Source organism: Scomber scombrus, chromosome 17 (assembly GCF_963691925.1).
Source record: "Scomber scombrus chromosome 17, fScoSco1.1, whole genome shotgun sequence".
NCBI classification, from domain to species: Eukaryota; Metazoa; Chordata; class Actinopteri; order Scombriformes; family Scombridae; genus Scomber; species Scomber scombrus.
The window spans coordinates 18446405-18473068 of NC_084986.1; the positions used below are offsets into that span (position 1 = coordinate 18446405).

Sequence of the window (26664 nt, forward strand, 5' to 3'; positions counted from 1 at the left end):
TCCAGTGATAACTATAGGCAATGTGTTATCATAAGCAGTGGTGAAAGTGAAAATAATCAGATTTTTTTAAATGAGTAAAAGTAATGATACAAATTCTCCATTAGAAGTATAAGTCCTAAATGTAAAATACTATTTGAGTAATAGTATGGATATCTTATCAGTACCTAAAGTATCAAAAGAAATCAAAAATGCAATTGAAAACTGACCGTATTTTAGAAGCTCATCATCTGTTTTGTATGTAAAACATAAATGGTAAAATATTGACCAGCTGTCATATAAATGTAGTGGAGAAAAAGTAAAATCCCTCTGAGATGTAGTAAAACTGAAGTATAAAGTATCAATAATGTAAATACTCAAACTGAAAACATAATATACCATCATAAGGACTATATTCAAGTTATGGGTGACTGTGTCTTTCCAAAACCAGAAAAAAATAGATGATGGAATATCATAAAATAAAATATAAAAATCAGCATCATATGTTTGTCAATAAATATTTTTATTTTATTTTAAGTATAATGGAACTAATGCCAGCTAAAAGACTCAAGTAAGTATTTGTTTTTAGTGTGAGAAAATGAGGCTAAAGAATGGAAAAGTAGAGATGGTGACACACATTGATTTTTTTTATTGACTTCCCCAGAACAGTGCTGCTTGTTCCCTTACATACCGTGTTGTTTTTCCTCACAAAAATTTCCATTGTTGTTTCTGATCTACCATTCAAACCTGCAAATTATGTCATTACATGAATGTGGTCATAATTTGAAAAACTCTTACAAACAGATAAGTTTGGCACATTTTCAGCATTTTTGTTATCCATCATTTCATTGTTTCTTTGTTTTTTTACTTTACTAAAAAGTAAAATAAAGAAAAGATGAAAACTGCACTGTCTGATCAGTGAAAAATAACCTAACAACACGGGAAATCAGAGGCACAAGAGGGGGGCCAGTGTGGGAAAATTAACCAGTCCATCACAATGCATTCCTGTCCTGTAAGTCAGCAAAAAGCCCAGCAACAGAGGGCAGGGAGGAATGTGACTTTTATACCATTGTAACTCTGAGTGGATTCAGATAAACTCTGATTTATCTTTACTATAGTTGCTTATTGAACCATGGAAAAATGACACGTTTCGTGCAAAATGAATTTTTTTTCTCTCAAGTAACCATTAGAAGAATAACCAGCATAGTAAATCAGCCAGGGTTTTCCCTAGATTCCCAGTGTAGCAACAGTCTCTGTAATTGATGTTCATTGCTGTCATTTGAACAAGCACTCCCACAATCGTCTAAGAGGACAGTTACACAACACTTGTGTGTACGCACAGATCAAACATGAGCTGAATTTATTCCACAAGTATGGGAAATTAATTCAGACAAATGGATTTCTGTCACATACTTCATAGCCTCAAAAATATTTTATACTCAATAAACTTGAGGTACATTCACGGTCATAATGAAAGACAATGCATTTTAAAATTAGTACTTGTGTATTTAACACCCAATCATCATTCAGTTTTACTGCTGTAAACAAACATTTTACAGCTTTAGAAAACATTACTACTTCACATTAGTTCTTTGTCTAGTGTCTCAGTCAAAGGGATATTTGCTTAAATTAATGTAATTATTTTATGGTTATGATATCATACCATTTCATGATACATTTCCATCAAAGTTGTCAATGGCCATCAAATAACTTAATCCCATGTGAGTTTTTGTGCTACTGGCTCATAGAGCTGTGACATAGCCCACTCTTATCACAACTCTTTCTAGGACAACTTGTTTCATTGAGCAGAGCACTCACACACCAGTGTTCAGTCTTGTCTGGAAATATCACCCACATAACTGGAAATGAAGCTGTACCTAAATAGAAGATGTCAAGCAGGTCTTCCAACTCTTTGAAACAGCTGAGATATGTCAGCCTCTGAAATAGCTAGACCTGGAGTGCAGAGTTCATGAACAGTATGTGCTTCAATAAAACCATTATTTCATAAGCCATATTTAAAAAGCAGCTACTTCATCAATGTCCTCCCAAAATTAGTTACTGTGTAGAAACCAACAGGCATTAAATGTGTAATAGAGGCATGCTAAGCTAACTTTAAAAAGATATTTCTGGTGACGTATACTGTTTGCACACTGAACTGAAACCTTGCAAAACAACTATTAAACTAGGCAGTTAATACTGTGGAATCAAAAACATACTTTTTGGATGGGCCTCCAGCTGACAAACTTCGGACATTAACTGTAAACTTAATGCATTACCAAAAAAATAAACAAACGAAATGTGTAAAACATCAGAGGAAACTATACAGAACCCCATTGGCATCCTTGCTTGGACTCACAATTTTATAAAAAAAGAAAAAAAAACAAAAAAACAAACAAACTGTGAATTACTGTGGTGTTCAGATGCTGTGCAATTTTCCAAACTTAATACAGTCCTTTTACAATACAATGTGGACATAAATAACGAGTGCAATTTCACTGCTTTGCTTATTACAAAGTATAACCTTGGCAGAAAGGCAGTGGCCTATGCAAACACAAAAAGTGAGCAATTGAAATGTTGCCTTGAAAGCAGGCCTTTGGAAAGGCCTTGGCCACATTAGGGGGGAGTGAATAAGGCCTCCACTGAAATGTAGTGGTTTGTCCTTTTTACCCCTCCACCAGTCAGACTAGGATCATGTGACCTAAGAACATGCTGTAATCAGTGCATTTTCACACACCCCGATATCAGATGATTACGGTCTGTGTGTTCAGCAGAACTCCTTAGCAGTCATTCGTTTTGGTTGAACCAAGGTCGTCTGAACGCAAGGAGGGAGTATCCAAACCATGGTCACTGCCCGTACATGTTCAGACAATATCCCGGCGGTGGAAACGTCTTGGCTGTGCGCGTTATACAGTTCTCTAGACAGCGTCGATTCACATCATAACACAGCATTTGAGGCAACTACCTGATGGCGTTTTTCGTTTTTGTAAAGCTGCCCGTGTTGCAGTTTCAAACACTTCCCAGATGCCCTCCTTGGTTTTGGCAGAGCACTCCAAATAGTCATATGCGCCAATGCGCATGGCCATGGCCCGGCCATCCTCTGCTTTCACTGGCTCCAGCTTCAGCCGGGACAGCTCGTTCTTCACGTTCTCGTCGTTGCGCAGATCTTTCTTGTTGGCCACTAATATAATAGGTACATTGGGACAAAAGTGTTTGACTTCAGGGACCCACTTTTCGGGGATGTTTTCCAATGAGTCCGGGCTGTCGACGGAGAAGCACATCAGAATGACATCGGTGTCCGGATAGGACAGGGGGCGCAGCCGGTCGTAGTCCTCTTGCCCAGCTGTGTCCCACAAAGCCAGCTGGACCTGCTTGTTATCCACTTCTATGTCCGCCACATATGTCTCAAACACAGTCGGAACATACACCTCGGGGAATTCGTCTTTGCTGAATAAAATCAGTAGACATGTTTTCCCACATGCGCCGTCCCCCACCACGACAAGTTTCTTACGTATGTCTGTCATGTCTGCCTTTTACCCAGAGCCTCTCGCTCACATGTAGTCTCCAAAATACAAAAATGCCAGCTGTGTCCGCTCCCTCAGTGTATATGCTCAAACAGAGACTAAACAGGCTTGTCCCCGAAAGCCGCTCCCGATTCCCAACTACAAAAACCTTAACCAGAAACCACTGCGATCTCTTTATAAAGCGCAGGGTGGTTTCCTAAATATAGCAATCCAATCGGAAATAGGGAGGTGAGATCACAGTCTGAAAAGGAAGAGGTGATTGGATCTCATCGGTTTTCCTTATGCAGAGGAGGGTCATGGACCACGAGGACCCACCCGACCCAGGATCAGCCCAAACCAACCAAATCTAACTGTATAGTGATGCATTTCGGGAGATTTTTTGTTTTTGTAATTCCACTGTAACATAGGCTCTGATAAAGGATATGATTCATATAGGGGCCATTAAAACGTAATACCCACACCCTGGGCACTGTTTTCGCCTTTGCCACGTATCATTACTGAGTCAACGTTGTCCACAATATTGAATTAGCAAGCATCCAATGAAGACTCATTCAGAATAATCTTTATTGGCCAAGTATGTTAAGGCGTACAAGGAATTTGACTTCGGTTTAGTGCCTCTCAATGAGTTAACACACAATAGCAACACAACAACCTTCTGAAATACACACAATGAATGAATATAAACACTGTAAACAGGGTACAATGCTGAAAACAAGTGAAAAATAGCTACATGGAGTGCTGAAATTAGTGAAATGTACTGTACATTTTGTAATTTTAAACTAAATAAGCATGTATAATTGGGTCAATCAACTTAGACATATTTTATACCAGCATTATGTAAATGCTTGTTTTTGAAATTATTATTTTTATTTTATATTTCCATTTATAAGATATCGGATGGCCGGTGCTCAAGGAAATAAAAAAAAACACTGAAGCAGATTTACCATCCATGATGCACAAAAGGTACGTCTGGGAAGGCATACATTGCATGTCTACGTAGTTCACGCTATTTACAGGGAGGGGGCACCAGCGAAGGCAAACTCTTAGCTTTGACCATCCAGCCTTGCTAAATCACCGCTCTCTCTGCAAGGAAACAAAACAATATAGATTCAGGTTGACGGCGTGCAACAAGCAGAGCCCCTCTCTCGACACGACAGCGCGTAAGTATCTCCTCTTTATTTGTTCACATCGGAAGCAAAAGGTTGTGTAACGCGAATGTGTTAGTCGCGACTGCCGTGCTGTGAGTATTTCCCCTTTTGTTTAGCGGTAAAGGCCCCTCTGTTTGTAACTTGAAGGGGGGCCATGTTGTTCAGCCGCTCAGTGTTTGGTTGGTGTTTCAGGCTCACACAGCACACCAACTTGGCAAATAGCGTCGGCTAGCTCTTACGTTAGGTATGTTGCCGTGTTTTGTTTTGTTGCATGTAACCAATTTGGTATTTAGAGCGAAGAGAGCCAGCTTGCTTTCTACCTAACAACACAAACGCCACGAGCTAGTCTTAAAAACAATGGTCAAACAATACATTTATCTATGATGTCTAGCGTAGCCGACCAATAATAAACAGAAGGCCTGCTGCGTTTAGCGATAGCTACTTAGCTAAGGAGCTTGCTATCGCTAATGCTATCTCCAGTCAAATAACGGTAAACATGTCCGAATTCCGCCAGATAAATTAAACGAATTGACGAAAAAGAAAACTATAATAGACCACATAAATACCAACTGCTACAACAACAAACATTTTTTTTTTAAAAAGGCTGGCGCAAAATGTCCACCCAAGCCGTTAAGTTGGCTAGCTAGCTTGCTCATTAGCAACATACTTGCTGGCTAGGTTAGCGTCCTAGCTAGCTTGCTAAAAGGCACGTCGCTTTGCCAAAACGACCGGTAATGTTAAATGTGTAGTTGTAGCTAGGAACATATTCATAAGCTAACTACAATTCTCATCGTGGTATTAATAAGTCATTTCCATTTTGAGTGTCTTTTTCATCAGCAGTCACTTTGCATCAATGGTGATGTTACGTTAGCTCTGTGGTCTCCAGCTAACACTAGGCTAACGGTAACTTTAGCATACATGTAATTTCAAGCTATCAACATCTTTCTCAGCCACTTGTTTTGTTCTTTTCCTGTTCATTCGTGAATAAGCAAACCGGTAATTTAGACTTCTCACATACTGTTAATGCGCAGTTGTTAACCAAGCAATGTAATTTTTTTATTCAGGGTAACATTGACAATCGTTACAATCTACAGTCATGGCATGGAGTCAAGTTAGCTATTCGGGAATTAGTCATGTCCCGGCCAAGATATTTGAGTTGTACCATTATTCTATTTATTTTTCCATTTGGAGCATCCTTTACCTGAACAACATTTGAAAAGTTAATCTCAAGGGTCACAGAGTAGTGAGAATTAAGGCTATATGCTGTAACTTATAGTTTTCATTACTTAAACGATCACCAGGATACAGTAACTGTCACCTTACAATGGGAGCTACATTGACTTATGGTGGTTATATAAATAAATAAAACTACTTAAATCAGACAGCTAAATACTTTTATCACACAATCAGTCTGGTAGATTTACTCAGTGATATGTAATCATGTGGAGATGCGCAAAAGGGCTATGTCCTCTAATATGATTGCTTTTCATGTCACTATCAATACCCATGGATTTGATAGTTTAACTTGAATTATGAATTTTTATTATGTACTGACTAAATCATCATGTTATGTTTGTTTAGGCTTTCCCGTGGAATGAGCGTTCCATGCAGCATCCTAGGTATGAATGACGTGGCCTGGCAGGAGACGAGAGGTGGGATGCTGCATGCAAATGGCGCTCCTGAGACTGGAGTTGTCAGAGTGCATGGTGGAGGGCCCCTAGCCACAGTTGGGGTAGCTGGTCAAGCTCCTGGAGGCCCACATTTACAGGGCATGGACAGGGGTGCTAACCCAGGTACCCCGCAGCCTCCGCTGAGTGGACGATCTCAGGATGATGCCACAGTTGGATACTTCTTTCAGAGGCAGCCTGGGGAGCAGCTTGGAGGTTGCACACCCAGCAAGCATCGCTGGCCAACTGGAGATGCCAATCATATTGATCAGGTAAAGAGCCTTTATTCAGAGAACAGTTACTGAAATTATATCCAATTTAGTGTGGGTTTGATGGACAGACAGCAATATTTTGCATCATATGAGGTCTGAACTTTCACTGAATGTTGTATCAATATTAGACATATTGCATATTGTTCAAATACTTTACTTTACGAAGAGATGTGGTATGGCAGAGGATTTGTCAAATTTTCCTAAACTGCAGAACTGACTATACTAGAGATATTGACAGTGTCATTGGAAAAACAAAACAAAACATAATCACATGCTAATAATATGTACTGGTTCATTTGTAGAGAGCACACTCTTTTTCATTAACCAGAACAATGCCCATTAGACATACCATAAAAGTGTTTGTTAATGATAGACCTTAATGGCATGTGGTGACAGCAATTCTAAATACAAGACATTCATTTAGCATAGAAAAATGAATGTATATGATTTCCTGATTTATTCATTTTTAAACAAATGACTCATTCAAGGTGAAAATGTGGGTTGCCAAGGTTCATTTTAATCCAGTTTATGATAGGAAGGTATAATGTGTATAAATCATTTAGTAGCATAACCACATTGGGGAAGAAAAATTAAAATGGACCTTCTCACTACAACTTGTATTCTTTTGCTCCCTGATGCTAAGTGGTTATTCCACTGTGGCTAAATGTAAATGACACCAGCATGCAGTTCAAATGTTTGTTTGTTGCTAAAGCTAACCAGCAGATATGAGGCAGCAGTTACAACAGCTATAATAATTAAAGTCTGAAGGTTAATTACCATATTTTCCTCAAATAGTGGCCAGCACCTTTTATTTACCTCAACTGAACAGGCTACCAGACCTCTATTGGAATCAGGCTTATGTTAGAGAAGGGCCTTGATTTCTCATTCCCTCTGTTTGATAAGTATATTTGATCATATTTTAGTATGAAGCCTCCTTGTTTTCTGAGCTGCTTTCGTTTGCTCTGTTAAATATTTGTTAGTGCGTTACTGGGAGTCAACTTACTCTAATATGAGGAACAGTAACTCTTGATATTGCGTCTCCTTTGTCCTCCTCCCCTCTCACTCATGGTTGGCTGGAGGCCTTCATATGTAATAATACAATTGTTACATCCATGTAACTACTGTTTATGCTTAACGGGCACCAGGAGTTTATCTGCCGTCGTTTTTTGGGCCAGCCTTTATTGGTTTGTCAGCCACTCCCCGGGGCCATTATCGGAGACTCAGCTTTTAATCGACTACAGTCTTGTATTTGAGGAAATAAGGTAATCAATATTCATTTATTAAAATCCAGAGAATGTGACTTCTATTGGCCACTCCTGAGTTAGTGCTTTATTGGTTGACACCAATAACACATTTTTATTTGGTGGCAGCATCCAGTTTACATTCCCATCCAATAAGACTTCTTGTGTAGGATGCTCTTGTTCCTTTTTCAAGCATGTTACTCCCCCCGCGCGCGTGCGCAGCAGTGTCCCGCATATTGATAGCGTCTCCATGACGCCCGCAAATTAGACGTATTCTCCCGGAATCTGGAGTGAACGAGCAAGAGCGCGCACTAGAGTGACAGTGCGTGTGTGTTTGTGTGACTGTGTGAAGTTTTCCTATTTTTCAAACATGTTATTGTTTCCTACTGTTTATATCATTGGGTGTTCATAGCGCTTTAGCAGCAGCAGTACACTTTGTATTTCTTCTTCGGTGGTTATGCTTATTGTGACTCGGTTTTTGACCGGTGAAGTTGAGCTGGTGAGTTGATATACAATGTGATTGTAACTTGTGTTAAATATCATAAATATGTCCGTGCCATTAACGTAGTTATGTTTATATGTTATGTTTTTCAGTTGATTACCTGCTGACGGCACGATCACTGTTTAAGTACTGAAAGAAAAGCATGTGTGGAGTTGCTAATGAAGAGAAATAAACACGTGAAAAAGACAGAGACTGAGTGTCGGAGCTGAGTGTGACACTGTTTCGCCGGTCAAACACACCCTGTGCGGTGGGATTTGTTAGTTAAACACAGTTAAGTTAATAAAAACCGCACAGTGACTATAAATGCAGCGCGTGCGAGAGCAAAGCTCTGTGTTGCCGCTTAGTCTCACTTGAGACTAGTGGTCTCAAGTGACCACTAGTGATTGGATCTCACCTTCTAGCGCTATATGCAAATAAATGCGCACATCATTTTCATTTGCAAAGACCAAATGCGCTGTTGTTTTTTTAACCAGCGGAAAGCAGCGATGCACCTCCCGTGCCAAGTGTGCTTGAAAATTAAGAAAAAGAAGAGATTTCCAAAGATCAAAATCTAACTTTTTGGCCCAGATGGAAATCAGGCGGTGAGATTCGTCTGCACTCCATCCACTAGAATCCATTTTAGGGCTGAAACGATTATTCGAATAATTCGATTACAAAAAATGGTCGAGGCATTTTTTCATGAATCGAAGCTTTGTTTAATTAATTTCACTCGTTTATTTGACCTGCCCTGCTTGTGTTTTACACGGATGGTTATTACTGACGCACATCGCGTCACTCGCTATGTTGCGGAGCAGTTTACTAGAGAGTGAAAACTACAAAGTGTGTGCGGCATCTAGTCGGGGGCGACAAGGGGCGTGCGCGCACACACACATACACCCAAACCGATCGGTTTTCTATTGTTTATTTGCCCGTCATGTCTTCTATTTATAACGTCACCCTGTGGATCATTGAGCTTGTTGTTCTAGTTAGTGAACTATCAGTTTCTACCAGCTGAGAAGATCTCAATCAGCCAGTCAGCAGTAGGAGATGAGGAGAGGAGCAGGGAGGTTGATCTCAGATCTCTACACTGAAAACCTGAGGTAGGAGGAGCGGGGCAATCTAGTGCATTTAATTGCATGGTAGCCTAATGATGCAAAAATTAAAATCAGTCACACTAAAAGTAAGTAAGTTCATGTATTTGTTTCAGAAGGCATTGAATTTAAATGCAATAAATTGTCTAAGTTATAAATCTTAAATATGTCTTGTTTCAAAGTCATTTGACTTTACTGCATTATTATTTTCATTTATTTGTTTAAGAAGGTACTGAAGTTAAATGCAATAAGTGGGTTTAGTTTTAGAATAAAACCCACTTGATTGTTCATTTTCAGAGACTCTTTTTTTGTCCTTATCTTTACTTTCGCTATTTAATATGGCAAAATAATTTATTCGATTAATCGATGAAATAATTGATAGAATAATCGATTACACAAATAATCGATAGCTGCAGCCATAATCCATTTAGTCTGTTGTTGTGGCTGCTTCTTGTTGTTTCATACTTTAATATGACACAGATGGTTCGTGAATTAGTATGTACTTCCACCTTATGCAGAGGATGTCAGTTGAGTAGCCAGTTCTTCAATATGGCCCAGGACACATTCGCGCACACACTGCTAAAGAATGTGGCCATATGTGACCCAGATCACCGCTGAATGTGGCTTGAGCGATCAGATCTCAATGCATCTTGGGTACATTCACACCTGTACTTAGAGCTGTCCACTTGTGATTAGATCACATAAAAACGCTTTTATATTTTCAAAATGTAAATATTTCAGGTTTCTGGTTTTTAACTTATCTCAGTTAACCCACGTTTTTTAAATTTAATGCTTCCAAGTGAAATTTGCCAACAGAGCTGATTTATGGTTAATACATAATCTATAAATAGTAGACGTGCATTATTTTAATGGATACTCTCAAGAAAGTAATAGAACTCAAGATTATTATTATTATGGTAGTGATCTTAATATGGGTTTTATGTAGTTAAATAGGTTAGATAATAATCTTCCACCACACCAGACTGGTTTTGTCTCATCTACACCAATTAGGTAGCCAATTTTAACAGCCACCCCTTTTTTATAATTTCAGCATAAAAGAGCTGTTCTGTTTTGGGGTGGGGTTTTTTTTCAGTATCTTTTACAAATCGTCAGTTGGGAATTGGTGCAAATTGTTCCTCTTTAATTTCCTGGTTTAGGGCAACCATTCTAACCTTTTGAATTGGGAGGAGACATGGCATCTAAATCATTTACTGAGCAAAGGTTCTTCACTTTTATATCCCCACGTATGACCTTTGTTCAACCAGGCCCCCATGTGAACAGTGGACTAACCATGGGGTTATCAGTCGGCCTGATGAAATGAAAGGTAGCGGTTTATGCCAAAGATCTCTAGACTCAACAGTCAAGTCAGGTTGAAGTTTTGTATTGGGACAACTATACATTTCACATGTAAACATTATGTTTCCATAAAGATCCATTAAAAAATCTATTGTGGTGATTATTAACAAACTTAATGTAAAATGCTTCTGTATTGAACAACAATCTTTAATTGGTTGAAGGACCTTTTTGAACTGATGCTAAGGCCATTTGTAGTTGGCTTGTTTATTTCACAGAACCAAAATGTTTTCAAGTGAGCAATTTAGTTAGTACAAATTCAGAGCAAAACAAACGTATCTCTATTTTGTGGTCTCCGCTAGGTAGTATTACTTGGATATTGTTGAATCAAAATTTGGTGTGTTAAATTATATTCTTTGTCCTCCCCTTTGTTTCAGGTCCGTGCTGTGGATGAAATGAACTATGATTTTCAAGCTCTTGCGTTGGAGTCAAGGGGGATGGGAGAGGTAAGCAAGATCCGTCAGTTCCCAATTTTTATACATTTTAAAGTCAAAATGAAAATAAGAGATAAAAACACAAAGTGTGATTGGTTATTTCCATTGTTTCCATTGAGATATTCTTATAGTATTTGGGTTTTTTCCTACCATTAAAACATATTGTAGGATACTTGAAATGCACATAATCTGTTCTTTATGAAGTTAGCTAACTACAGTCTCTCTACAGCCACCTTCAAATCTATAGGAAAAACAGTTTGGAGTGATCATACTTACAGATAGATTTTTGATTTAGTGCCACTTTAAGTTAGAAAAGGGTTTGCTAACCAAGACAACAGTAAATAAGCCAAGTGGAGCTGCAACTAAGGATTATTTTGATTATTGATTAATCTGGTGATCACTTTCTCAATTGTTGGAGCTACAGAATGTAATAGAGGATGATAATAGAGGAAAAATGGCTGTTTTCAGTTTGCTGTTTTGGTTGACAAGGAAAATCATTAAATCGAGAGTTTTTGCTTTAAAAATTACTAAAATTATTAGTCAATTATCATAATAGATGATAATTCATTTTTTATTAATGGAATAATTGTTGCAGCTCTGAGGCCATGTTAATAGTAACATCTTTCAAATACAACACTGCACTTACACATACATCTTACAGATCCTCATAAAATGTGTTTTTTCATCTATAGCTTTTGCCAGCAAAAAAGCTATGGGATTCTGATGAGTTGGCTAAGGATGGAAGGAAAGGGATGCTTCTTGGAGAGGAGTGGAGGGACAATGCATGGGGATCATCTCGTGAGTTACTCCTTTTAAATTACTTCTCCGTGGCTGTTACTATTTAGATATTTCATCACAACTTTTCATTTAGATCATTCAGTGTCTCAGCCAATCATGGTGCAGCGGCGACCAGGCCAGAGTTTCCATGGGAATGGTGATGCCAATTCTGTGCTTTCACCTCGCTCAGAAGGTGGAGGCCTGGGGGTGAGCATGGTGGAGTATGTCCTGAGCTCCTCTCCTGGTGACAAGATGGACGGTCGCTACAGGAATGGTGGCTATGTAAGTCAAACGCCTCAATCTCATTATTTCTCACTCAGTTGCTTGTTCTACCCCTGTTCCCATGGGTGGCACATAGTCTTACTCAGAATTATTATTAATATAGGGTGGAGGAGATACTGACCAAGATGGTAGAGAGAAGAGTGATGCCCAAGAGAACGTGTCCCCGTTTGAAGAGGATAAGAGTCCAGAGATGAAGGTGGGAGAGGAGAGTGATCCTGCTAAAGCCAATGGAAGAGGTCTGCTAAATGGCATGGACAGAGACTGCAAAGATTTCAAGTAGGTGTTCTTTTTTAGAGTAACATGAAGGAAAAAAAATAAGTATTTGCTGTTTTATAATAGGCTGTGAGCTATAATTTAATTTCTTAATCCCTCTCCTACACCCTTATTTAATCCTTCAGTTTTACAAATGCTGGAGGCTATTTTAACTCATCACTGTCCTGATATTTGTTGTTTTGATGCTCCAATTGGCACAGATTATATATTGATGATTGCAGAGATGATTGATAATTGTTTTTCCTACCCTAATAATGTGATTTTAAGTAAATTACTATCACTACTAAAATGTGTTATACCAGTACTGTAGCTCCTTTTAAAGGATATCTCAGTGCGCAGGTTGTGCGCGTAATAAATGAGCAGTGGAGAGAGAGCGGGTGTGTTACAGTGAGGCAGTATAGCTGTGAACATAGCAGTGCACTGTTTGTACAGTCCAAGCTATTTGTTGGTAAATAAATATTACAACTCCTCAAGACCCAAGCCAAGTGCCCTTGTCTTGCTTGCCTCCTGCTGATCCCTTGTCTTGCTTGCCACCTAACTTCTTGGCACACCCAGTCCAACCCCTGGAAGCCGTCAAGCTTCTCCCACTGAGGCTGTGGAGAGGATGGGTCCCAGTCAGACAGGTTTGGAGATGATCAGCCAGCACCACGCCCATGTCCTCCAACAACAGAACCCAGCTCAGAACAAGGCCCCAACTGAGGACTTTCAGAACCAAGAGGCCCACAACATGGGAGGTATGGAGCAACAGGCTGGGGTGGAGTCCCTCCAGTTTGACTATGCTGGTAACCAGATTCAAGTGGACTCCTCGGGAACTCCAGTAGGATTGTTTGACTACAACTCTCAACAGCAGGTCTGTTTAACCCCAAACCATTTCTACTAATAGTTCTTATTGAACATTTGTAAAACAGATTGTGAACTTTTGTTTTGTTTGTTTGTTTCCAGTTGTTCCAGAGATCTAATCCCCTGACTGTTCAGCAGCTCACAGCAGCTCAGCAGCAACAATATGCCCTGGCTGCAGCCCAGCAGCAGCATCTCGGTAAGACAGGCTGTGTTTTACTCGGTATGTAGCGTGAGTGTTCTGTAATACAGTTGAACTATATGTGTCTGAATTTGCCTCATGAACAGCTTTTACTGTTTTACTGGAGTCATTTGAATGAGATTTGATATGGAAATGTGAATTACATGGCTGTTCATCATTTTACTCAGCTGGCCTCACTCCTGCATTTGTGCCAAACCCTTACATCATTAATGCGGGCCCCCCTGGAACCGATCCGTACACTGCCGCTGGGTTGGCAGCAGCAGCCACGCTTGCAGGTGATCATATAGCATATTTATATCACTTTTATGCAGCAGTGTTTGATACATGATATTGTTGTGCCAACATGATAAGTTGCACCAACATGTTTTCCTCAGGCCCCACAGTGGTTCCACCACAGTATTATGGTGTTCCTTGGGGTGTGTATCCAGCCAATCTTTTTCAGCAACAGGCTGCATCTACTGCCAATCACTCAGCTAATCAGCAAGCATCCAATCAGGGACCAGGGCCAGGCCAACCACAGGTAAGAACGCATAATTTAGTTCATATACTTTTAGCCTGGCTGATTCTCCCTGATTTAAATAATGTTCATTCCATCTCCATTTGATCTGTACAGTGTATATGTTAGAAAAGTATATTGTGCTTGGGATTTATTTCTATTTAATTTGTATAAAGAGCAGGTTTTTACTTGCAAAATGTTTGGAAGGCCTGAAAACTTGTATTCTTATACAGCTTCTAACTATGGGCATTGAGTGTATATGTGAACACACTCATTTTGTGTTAGATTTAGGACTGTTTCTGACACAACATTTTTGTAAGTATTGCTTAATCTGCAGCATTTGAATCCAAGCACACAGCAGTTGTTGGGTTGATTGCTAATGTTTCCAAGTCACAATTAATAAAATCTATCAAACCACTTGAATTTGGATTGTTACTCATTTGAAAATGTAGATTTGATACTAAGTTTTCGGGGCCTAAAGTGCACAATATGTTGGAAAGGTTTTATCCAGTACTTTGGCAGTCTGTGGGTATGACAATGTCCTTGACATCTTCTTCAGGTTATGCGCACAGGAAACAACCAGCGTCCTCTTACGCCTGGGCAAAGCCAGCAGAGTCAGCAGGAATCTCTAGCTGCTGCAGCTGCTGCAAACCCTGCATTGGCATACGCAGGAATGTCCGGTGGGTAGACTTCATACAGCTGCTATACCATCATTTTACCCAAAGGCATTAATAGCCAAACAGTCATCTTCCCTACAAAATGTTCTGTGAGCAGGATTTTTGAATTGTGATAACCACATAATTATCTGACATTGTAAATTGTGTTTTCTCCTGTGAAGATCACAATTTATTAAGGAATGTCTTTTTAAGAAATGGTTTTATATTCATCTCTAATTGCTGTTCTCCTCATCATCTCAGGTTATCAGGTGTTGGCCCCTGCAGCGTACTATGACCAGAATGGGACCCTGGTGATGGGCCCGGGTGCCCGTACTGGTCTAGGTGGGCCAGTTCGTCTAGTCCAGACTCCTCTCCTCATCAACCCTGCTGCAGCACAGGCTGGTTAGTAGTGTAGTTGCAGATCATTTTCAGTATCTTGAAACAAGGCATAGGTGATAGACCAAAACTAATTTCAACTTCTTACACATTTAAAATCTTCAATTTCAAATATTTAAGTACCTGGTGGAAAAGATGTTGGACATATATCATCACACCAAACACATGTAGACTTAAACTATGTCTCTTTGATCCACAGTGATTTCCAATGTCAGTTCTGCCTTTTAGAACTAACCCCATACTCATTTCATAGTAAATTTAACTGCTTTTTACATTGTTACCTTAACAAAGCCACATGTTGACTTCTCCCTGTTCTTACTTCATTTATACTACTCTGCGCCGTGTTGACCTCTGCTCTCCTTTTATTCCTCATACTGCCCTGTCTCCCTTCACCAGCAGCTGCGGTGTCAGCATCTGGCTCTGGTAACAACATGTCTGGTCCTCCAGCCAACGGGTTGTACCGCTCCATGCCTCAACCTCAACCCCAGCCACAGCAGCAACAGGCTCCCCCACCCAGCAGCGGCCTGCCATCTAGCTCGTTCTACGGCTCTGGATCAGTCCCTAACACCTCTCAGAGCAGCTCCCTTTTCTCACACACCTCTGCTGCCCAGCAACCACCAAGCTCCTCCCTGGGCTTCAGCAGCACCGGTGGCTCCCTTGGTGTCGGCCTGGGCTCTGCTCTCGGAGGCTTTGGCTCTTCAGGTCAGTGACTAAAGTACAAGTAAAAAAGAAAGTGTTTTTTGGTTCTCGGATCATCTTTATGTTTAATTTGTTACTGTTTTACGATTAGATTTTTCAGTAATATAACAATATCTCTGTGATATTTCCACAATTGCTTGTTGGTATATTACATTTCTCCTCTTTTTCTTTTATCTGTTTCAGTTTCCAGCTCTACTAGTAGCAGCGTATCTCGCAGGGACTCCTTATTGGCAAGCTCTGACTTATACAAACGAGGCGGCAGCAGTTTAACTCCCATCGGCCAGCCCTTTTACAATAGCCTGGGTTACTCCTCTTCACCCAGCCCCATTGGTCTCACACCAGGCCACTCCCCACTCACTCCTCCACCATCTCTGCCCTCTTCTCATGGATCCTCTTCCAGCCTTCACCTCGGTAAGTCTAATATTAATGGGAACAATCTACACAATACAATTGTACGTACATTTGGTCTTCTGTAAGAGTATTATGTAAATAATAACTTATATTTAAGTTCCCTCACTATGTTGTACCAGAAACAAATATTTTTGTATTATGTTCAACTAATGTCACTATTATCAGTGATAACAGTGTCCGGTCATGATTATCACCCCGTAATCCTAGGTGGCCTGACGAATGGTAGCGGGCGTTACATTTCTGCAGCACCCGGTGCTGAAGCCAAGTACCGGAGCACCGGCGGGACATCCAGTCTGTTCAATTCCAGCAGCCAGCTGTTCCCTCCATCTCGGCCCCGTTACAGCCGCTCAGATGTAATGCCATCTGGGCGCAGCCGCCTACTGGAAGACTTCAGGAACAACCGTTTCCCAAACCTCCAGCTCCGTGACCTGCCAGGACACATGGTGGAGTTCTCTCAAGATCAACATGGATCCAGGTGGCTGAGAGATGTTTTCTGACTTGAACCGCAGCTTCATTCTGGCACTTTGAAATATCTTTTTAAATTTTGGATCTCATCAGTTTAAATCGTAACATAAGAAAGATGTATTGGTAAAATTTGATTTCTTTATATTCTATCTCAACTCGTTCTAATCTTGTCGATCTAGATTTATCCAGCAGAAGCTTGAGCGGGCCACTCCTGCTGAGAGGCAGATGGTATTTGGAGAGATTCTGCAGGCAGCATACCAGCTGATGACTGATGTCTTTGGGAACTATGTCATCCAAAAGTTCTTTGAGGTGGGGACAGTTTAAGTGTATCCTGGTGTCATTCCAGTAACCAATTAACTAAAAAGGCGAGTGTCTTTGTAGCATGTCTGCAATAGTTTTTTTGTGTGTGTTGCAGTTTGGAAGTGCAGACCAAAAGTTGGCCTTGGCAACACGTATCCGTGGACATGTCCTCCCTCTGGCGTTGCAGATGTATGGTTGCAGGGTCATTCAGAAAGCCCTGGAGTCCATTTCCTCTGACCAGCAGGTAATTGTAAGTGAGATTTCACTTTTTTAAAAGTTTTTTCAAACCTTGTTTTATTGGGGGTTTTTATCCAACATACTGCAATCTTAAATTTTGGCAGTGACATTTAGTAAAAAATTCCCCTGTACCCTGTATTCTTCATTTCAGAGCGACATTGTCCGTGAGCTGGATGGCCATGTGTTGAAGTGTGTGAAGGACCAGAATGGCAACCATGTGGTGCAGAAGTGCATCGAATGTGTGCAGCCTCAAGCCCTGCAGTTCATTATTGATGCCTTCCAGGGCCAGGTGGGTGGTTGTTGTTATTATCATAAGTTCTTGCACATTCATTGTCCATATAATCTACTTTTGAGTTAGAAGAAATGGGAATGTAACCCCATTGAGTCTTCCATCAGCTTTCAGTTTTGAAGTGGATCATCTATTTTCTTTAACCAGTTGCACTGTTTTATGTAAATACAAGAATGTAAAAAGAAACAACCAGATCAGTGGTCAGAAACATGACCCAAATACAGAAAAAAGAATCAAACACAGGACAGTTGCATCAAATTAGTTTTATTCAGGTTATCAAAAGCATGTGACCTAATAATAAAAAGGACAAGCTGAACTGAAACTGAAATGTCTTTTGGAGTTAAAAGTAATTAATGGTAAAACAACAAAGAGCACAGTGTTGTGCAGTCGTGGCTGAACAACAAGGCTGACTTCAGATTTCTACAACTACTGAAAGTGTTGTGATGAGATACTAGAAATTAAAAGGCAGTACAAGAATCTGTGAACAAGCCAAGTTAAGATTTTCCATAGATTAAAGAAACAGCCTAAGGATAAAAACTGAGCAAAGAACCATCTTAACGGTCCCTTTTACTCCAGTTTAGTGCAGCTATAATATTGTAGTTCTGGTGTAATATTTGTGCTACTACATACCAACTGTTCTCCTCTTGTTTTTGCAGGTGTTTGTGCTGTCTACACACCCTTATGGTTGCAGAGTTATCCAAAGGATTTTGGAGCACTGCACCCAGGAGCAGACTCTGCCCATCCTGGAAGAGCTGCACCAGCACTCTGAACAGCTGGGCCAGGTGAGCACATCTGTCTCCAATCTTTTTTCATTTTTCAGAGGCCAAATTTATTGCAGATGCAACGTTTGTTTTGCTAGATGTGACTGATCATTGTTGAGATGTGTGCTTGTCTTGTGTATTTGCATGTCTCCTCTGTGTTTGAACATTTCATATTTTTAGCCTGTCATTGTTCCTGTGTAGTTGTGGTCTGCTAAATGTAAAGTGTAAGAATGAATGTATTTGTACTGTTAGCTGTCATTACATCTGACATATGTGATTATTTAAACATCCACCCTGCCCCCTCACTTATTCCATCTAGAAATATCAAGGCGTATCATTGGAGATGACACCCAAAACATATTATACAGTGTCCCGTGATGCACTGTTCAAGGTCAGAGCAATTTGCCTCTCTCTCGCGGATGTCTCCGTGCTTCCTTCCTCTTTCCCTTTTTATCTCTTTTTTTTAAATTTATTATAAAATAATCTGATTTAACGTTTAGATAGTTATTCAAATCCCACCTTTTTATAGGCCTTCTCCTAACCCACTGAGCTTTTTTCTTGCCTCCCCTCCCCCTTCTTGCTTTATGCCACAGAGGATTCACAAGACTTCCCTGCTGTCTGATGATTCCTCTTGTTTGCCTACAGCATTTCCTGATCAATCTGATTTTCTTTGTCTATCTTCTCAATGTTTTTTTTTTTGTTTGTTTGTTTTTGTTTTATTTATTTTTTCTCTTGAACTGTTTGATAGAAGATCCCCAAGAGTATGAAACTCTTTGGACCACTAAGTTGCACATATGTAGTCCTCAGAATACTTATGTTGAGCTTGAATACTTGACTTAAAGTCAAATCCAAGCACAAATTGATACAGGTTCGTCTTAAAACAGATTGACAGGAAATGCATTTGAAGGCAAATAGTGTAAAATTGAAGGTGGAGATCACATTACCTACCCAACAAATTACTACTTTTAACAAGATCTTTTCAGAGTGGTTTTATTTGTTGCTTGGTCAGGTGAGGTTTTTTTTTGTCTCCATCTTGTCACACTAAAACTACACCCATAACTGTCTATCACCCATTTCTGAAGGGGCAAAGATGCTATTGGTTGTGTTGTTTGGTCAGCAACACTCCAAACCAGCAGCATCTGTTTTGTCTGACCTTCCGCAGTGATGACGTAAGGGTATTTGTAAGACTACAAATGGGGGTGTCACTCATTCGTCTACCTATCATCGTAGAGATGCATGATTTTTTTTCACACTGATTAAGACGAATGGTGAGAAGTAGTGCATGAGTATCAGAGTTAAGGGTGTCTCACTGATTCTATGTGATGAATAAATATTGAGATCGCTGTTTGCGTTGTGCTTACAACCTCCACTGCCTCCTACAGGATCAGTACGGTAACTACGTCATTCAGCATGTTTTGGAGCACGGCAGACCTGAGGATAAGAGCAAGATAGTCACAGAGGTCCGTGGAAAGGTTCTTATTCTGAGCCAACACAAATTTGCAAGGTAAGCCATGTTTTTTATTTAGCAGCAGAAGACTATCTGGGTTGACAAGATTGCCAGATTTTCCCTCTGACCTTACAATGTTTCATAAAACTCATTCAGATTTTTATCCCCCCCAAAAATATGTTCAATTACCAGGGACTTACTGCTATGGCTATATGTTTTTGTTGTTTCTTTTCCCCTTTAAGTTTCATCAACAACCTTAACACTGTCCACTGTCTTTGCTATTCACACACCAGTTTTCTTCTTTTGCTGATGGAATAAATGCACAGCTAATCCAATAAAGGAAACCATAATCAAATGGGTCAATTGTATCACAAGTTAATCATTTCATTCACTGTAAGATTCATTTGCCAGTGCCTCTTCTTTCAGTGAACCGAACAATCATAGCTGTACTGGAAATACAGGCTGTAAACGTCAACCCAGTTAGCAGCCCTGCTTCAGGCAGAACAATATTATTACATACTGCAGGTTGACCACAAGCACATTGCAGGAACCAGTCCGATAATCAGCTGTTGACTAAAGATCAGTGAGGCAAGACTGTTAAATGACATCATGTGCCCAAGCCCTATGGAGAGGGAAAAAAAAATGTAGTCTTATTTCTCAAAATGATTCCTGAATTATAGTTTTTGCTCTATCAGAGCCCCTTTACACTGTTGAATGATTTAAGTATGTAAAACTGTATATTTTGATTTTTTTTTAAAGTGTATCATGACCTATACTAAAAGGCATTAACAACTTGTTACCTACCCTTAAATTTAATTTAATGGAATGTCTCATAACCACAGACACTTGTAAATTGTAGGTCAGCGAGAGATTCGTAAATTATGTGGTTGGAAAGTGTTCTACCCAGCGTTACTGTTTGTTTGTTGCCTATGAGTCATGCCACAAATAATGGCAAGAGAAAATGGTTTTAACATCACAGCGAGCCTGAACAATAAATAAAGCATCTTCCCTGACTGGTCGTCACTATGACTCCTTCACAGTTATGAATCTGTTTGTAAAAGAATCTTCTGTCTGTTTTTCATCAGTAATGTTGTTGAGAAATGTGTGATCCACTCTTCGCGTGCTGAGAGAGCTCTGCTCATAGATGAAGTGTGCTGCCAGAAAGATGGCCCCCACAGCGCCCTATACACCATGATGAAGGACCAGTACGCCAACTATGTTGTCCAAAGAATGATTGACATGGCAGAACCTGCTCAGCGTAAAATCATCATGCACAAGGTTGGTAAACTACTGAATGTTCAGATATTGTGGTAGAGTGAGACTGTATGCAGAGCAAGATGGTGCACAGCTTTGTTCTAGTGAATTCATATCATTTGGACCAAATGAAAAAAGTGCAGTTTCTGGATTCAAATTCCAAAAGTGATGTTAAACTTTTTAAAATCATCAGAAAGTCCAGACTTTGATTTAGTGGTTGTGAAAATACTTTTTTATTTCATTAATTTCAAAGTGATAACAGAAGAACAAGTGATACATTCTGAACATTTTGCCTTTTTATACCAACTTGAGTGCTTGAGCGAGTAGTGACACTATTTATTTTGTAATTTTTTTGTAGTTATGCAAAAATTGAGTATTTGACTTGGGAATGTTGATGTATCTTGATTTTCTTGTTTCTCCTATATTCTTATGTGTTGGACTTGGTGAAATTAGGTTGCAACTAATTTTATCAATTAATCTGCCCATTTTACTTGTTTTTGTTTAGTTTTTTTGTGTTATGACCATCAGTACAAAACCTTAAGATATATAACTTTCATTCATTGAAAACTATAAAATTTGCAAATTTTCACATTTTAGAAGCAGGAATCTATGAATTGTTGGATGTTTTGCAGCTAGAATGACTTTTACTTTCTGTTGCTAAATAATTTTCTGTCAGCTAATTGCTTGATTATTGCCCTCGCTGCATTTTCAGATCCGGCCTCACATTGCCACTTTGCGCAAGTACACCTATGGGAAACACATTCTTGCCAAGCTAGAAAAGTACTACATGAAGAGTGGATCTGAACTGGGCCCCATCGGTGGCCCCACGAACGGCCTCATGTAGTCGCATTGACACCCTGGATCCCCTGAAGAAGTGGAGGAGGAGTAGGAGCCCCAAACCCCCTGTTCTGTGAGAGAGATGCTCCTTAGCCATAGGGGTTTAGCCTTTAACACCCTCTGTCATCCCACTTTTTGGGAATTACCAAAAAAAAAAAAGGAGAAAAAAAAGACATGTCAACTTCACCTAAGAACGCTGTGACAACTGACCCCTGCCACTCTGCCACCCCTGGTGCAGGTCCTCAGCATGGCCCCCAGGGGACGCACAGTCAGCAGGCCGTTTTTCCTGGGTAAAGCACAAGCCCATTGTTAATGATGTAATTGATGTATTTGACTGGTTTTCATATTATCTTGTACATTTAGTTTTTTACCTTGTAAATTCTGTGTAGAAAAAAAAAAACTTATACACATTTGCTGAAATTTACAATTCTTACAATTAACACCAGCAAGTGACTTTATAAGGCTAAACTGAGTGATCCTTTTAACAAAAATTCCATTTGTTTTTGTAACCAGACTTATTATGTCAGCTGTTCTAATTAAGTCTAGGCAATTGAATATTATATTTGTATATTATCCCATGCACAGTAAAAATGTTTTTCCCATGCCAAAGCAGCTGATGGATTAGTTTTCAAATAGCACTACATAGTATGGATGGATATAAACGCCTCCGTCCACAGGTGAGGACTATGTGTCAGGTGCCACAGTCACCCAGAGGTCTCGGCGACCAGTTTGCGAACTTGGCTTTGGGGATTGGTGCTTTAGTCTAGGGTAGTGTTTTCCAATGGTGGGTTTTTCTTGCCTTTTTCATTGCCTCGTTTTTCCAGGCAAAGCGGCTCAAGCGTTTACCCCGTTGACAAGCAGCTAGTGGTCTGAAAAGTTTCGGTACTAAATCCTACAGGAAAACGTGAGCTGCTTGCATCCACTGAGCCCCATTTTGAGCTGTATTACTTTCCCTCATCCAGGTGATCACTCTGGGTTTATGCAAGATAAAACGTTACCATTAACTTATAGAAGCAGAGCATGAGGTTTGGTTGTACAGTGGGCGTGTAACCTGGTATAATCTTCACGTGAAATTACCGTAGTGGGGGGCTTTTTGTGGGATAGTGGGTGGGAGTGGGGTATGCATTGGCATGCTGTGACAGGTTTTAATCCTTGGAATGATTTTTTTCTTTATCATGTTTTGTGTAACATCTTATCTGTCTTGTAGTTTTGAGATGAACACTGCCCTAGAAAACGGTATCTTTATGTACTGAATAATCATCTCTTGCGTAGAAGTAGTTTAGCAATGTATAGCATCTTTATGTATGAGTAAATTGTTGCTTTTGGGTAGGGGGCTTGCAGCAATGATGGGACCCCCACCGCCTGAAGGTCAGAGTATGTTTAAAAAAAAAAAAAGTTGTGACAAGGAGCTTATCCCGGCTTTTGTACATCAGAGATGAAATGAACCAGAATTAGTGGGATAAATTGAAGAAAGGGATTTTCAAAAGAACCTTTTTTTTAATGGTTCTGTTTTTTGTTTTTTTAAAGTTTCTTTTTTCATTTGGTTGGGTGTGCAAGTGCATTGGTGGAGGCTGGTGGGGCCATCGGAAGCTTTACAAGTCACCTGTAATGCTTGTAGTGACAGCTTCTTTGCTTCATATGAATAATTGTAGAATACATGTAGTATATGTGCAGTTAATAAGTGTAAGATTATTAGTTCAATTGAAAAATGTCTAGTCGTGGTGTTTGACAGGCCTTGCTAAATTTGTAGTGATGCTTTTATTTCGTCTGTACAGTTGTACATTTGTAAACGTTTATGCTGTAAATGGGATGTCTTTTACACTTTGGGGGAAAAAGGCAAAATTGTGCATTTTGATGTGTGTATATTCATCACTCCTTTCCCCTTGAATATAATGTATACAGTTTTATTTGATCAAGTGTTATTTTAAAGAAGAAGAAAAACTTTATGAATTTACAATCTGGCATGGTTTTTATTTTTAATCTGTTATGGGAAAGGCCAGCCTCTATTTGTACTGGAGCTGTAACATCCACTGTTGATAGTCTTTCTGATGTGTGACAGTTTAAAAAAGGAAAAAAAGTACTAAAACTGAGGCTGCATTTAGTCCTCTCTGCTACCATGGAAACTTCACAGGATATGACATGAATTATTTTTGTACAGAAGAGTGCTGTATTTTGGAACAGCTACTACCTTGTAAGCAAAAGCAATGTAAAATATTGTCAATTATATAAATATGAACATATGAGTTTTGTCACACTGTCAAAGTCATGTACATTTTCAGGTGGCCTTATGTACATTTCCAGATGTTAGATGAAGAAAACAAACTCATTTTTGGAAGCAGAATTGTGACTATGTATGATTAAACCGTTCTTCTAACATTTGACCTGCATTGTTGTGGTTTTTCCTCGTTTGGTTTTCTAAAATTATGAGTAAAACTTGTAAAAATTACAATTTTCTGAAGCAAACACTGAACCAATGCAGTAATCTGAGTCCAAAATTAGGGATGCACGATAATAATGGTATGTCATCTGTATCGGCTGATAAACACTTTAATATTAAGTATCTGCTTGAAATGAACATTTCTGCCAATATGACCAATTTATCACCTTCTCTGCCACATACCTGTGCTTCTCACTATGGACTTTTTCACCCTGACAGTCCTGGCGCTTTCCCCTCAGGCCCCACTTCTGTCAGCTGCTTCTCACTTTAACCCGAATAACAAACTTGGGATCAGAGCTCCAGTTGGATCCACACAGAGAGCCAGGGTAACTGGCCTTCCAGCTAGCCTACAAGCCAGTCTGCTTAATTTGTAATTTGAATACTTGGAAGTACATTTTCTGTTTTGTTTTGTTTTTTTTAAATAACATTTTGAATTCACGACTTTTACTTGTAATGGAATACCCTCAGACTACAGTATTTTAATGTAATAATAATAAATATATATCATTCATTAAAACACAAACTGGTTTTCAGTTGGGTTTTTTTAGGTCAAGGACCCCTGAAGTGACATAAATTAGCCTACAGCCCCCATCTGATAAGAATTTGTTTAGATGTTTTATTACAGAAAGTGGCCAAAATAGTCAAATATTCTATCATTGTGAGACTTGTGATGTAATTAAAGTGAAAATAAATGATTCCCCTCTTTTTGCTGGGGACCCCCTGGAACATCCTCAAGGGCTCCTCTTTAAGAACCACTGCTTCTAAAAGGGGCAATTCTGTATATCACATATTTTTTGTACTTAATATTTCTTTGTAGATATTACTATAAATAATTCATGGTATTAAATCAACGACATTTTTCCACCACTGATGTATAACTTCTGTAATATAGAAGCTAAGACGGTTCGGCTTTGTGATCACTGGTGCACCTGTGGCACTGCAGAGCTGACAGTGAGGGCAGGTTCTCCAGGTTATATAGGTAGGCGGGGTTTCTACAGCCCTTCTGAGGCTTGATATTTAATCGGAACACCTGCTGAGATCCTGAAGAGGAAGCTGGACAAAATACACTGAACACCAGCTCATTTGAAACATGAGGATATTTCTAACTGCGTTTTTGTTCGTAGTGTTGGGCTTCATGTGTCCTGTCCACATGTCGGTGAGTCATTTGTAATCTTTTTTTGTTCTTCCTCTCGGAGCTCACCTTTCTCACTTCCTGATTAAGACGAGGGTTTTACTACCGTTCAAAGTGGCTCTGATGATAACGTCAGCGTGTTTACTGTTTATCGGAGTTTACTTAAAATAAACCAATTAGATTTCGATACAGTCATCTGAAATTAAATCATTTTGTAGGCTTCTTCGTGTCTCTCATGGCTTGTTTAACATTCATTAGTTGTCACATGGGATGATTTCCCCAAGAAAAATATGATATTCAGTACAATTAATAATGACAAAGTGTTATTGAGCTGATAAACTCACACTTCCCATTTTATGGATTTTACACCTCTTGCTGAAATCACTTGATATCTTTTGAAATTATTTTATAACAGGCCATTCAGCACAAATATCTGATATTTTATTATAGTCCTGTTGGCAGTTACTGAGGTCACAGTGGAAATACCACTATAGAATATAGCTTAATCCATCACAACTAGATGTAATGCAGTCAAATGCGTGCTTAATTGAAAAAAAATGCATGTTTTAATACACAATATCCCTGCTCCAAATTATAATCTATATATTATATTATTGTTTAATTATTACTAACTCAATAGTGTGCAAACATCAATTAAATGCTGTAGTTCTTCAGGCTCCTTTTAACTCCTTTATATACTATTACATAGTTGAATCTGTAACCATGCAGCAGTATTTAAGTAGGCAACCTGCCTGTTTGCTAGTGGTGAGTAATATGATGATACACACCCTGCTCTTTCATGAGAGTTTCTATCCTATAGTGAGGTATCTTTTTGTTAAATGTTTTGGTTGCATTAGGAGATTTTGCAAAGCATTCAGAAGGACTACCTAGTGGTAATATAGCTTTACAGATTTAGTATGATGATTGATCTTTCAGGTGTTCAATTCACTAAATTCGTCAGGAAAAGGCATTCCCATCTTGTGAATTTGATCTATAAATGGGTTTTCAGTTGAAATTCCAGAAAACATACTATATCAAAATACTGTATACATCAACTATATAGAAACTTACATATACTATGGTACTAGACTTTATCAACACGGCTTCCCCCTATGATTGGATGCAGCCATTCCTCATCTGCATCAATAACAAATTAAAATCTAAATCATCCATCTGTCCTCCACACACACACACGCACACGCACACGCACACGCACACAGACATGCACACACACAGAAAACATTGGGATTTTGGGAAAATGCACCCACTGTTCACCCAGCTTTAATGTGTTT

The 26664-nt window shown here is 39.4% G+C and overlaps 1 pseudogene; it reads left to right on the plus strand.

Moving 5' to 3' along the window:
• Positions 1–24182, plus strand: part of LOC133997373 (apolipoprotein B-100-like) — a 40109-nt pseudogene extending 15927 nt beyond the window's left edge.
• The last annotated feature ends 2482 nt before the right edge of the window (positions 24183–26664 follow it).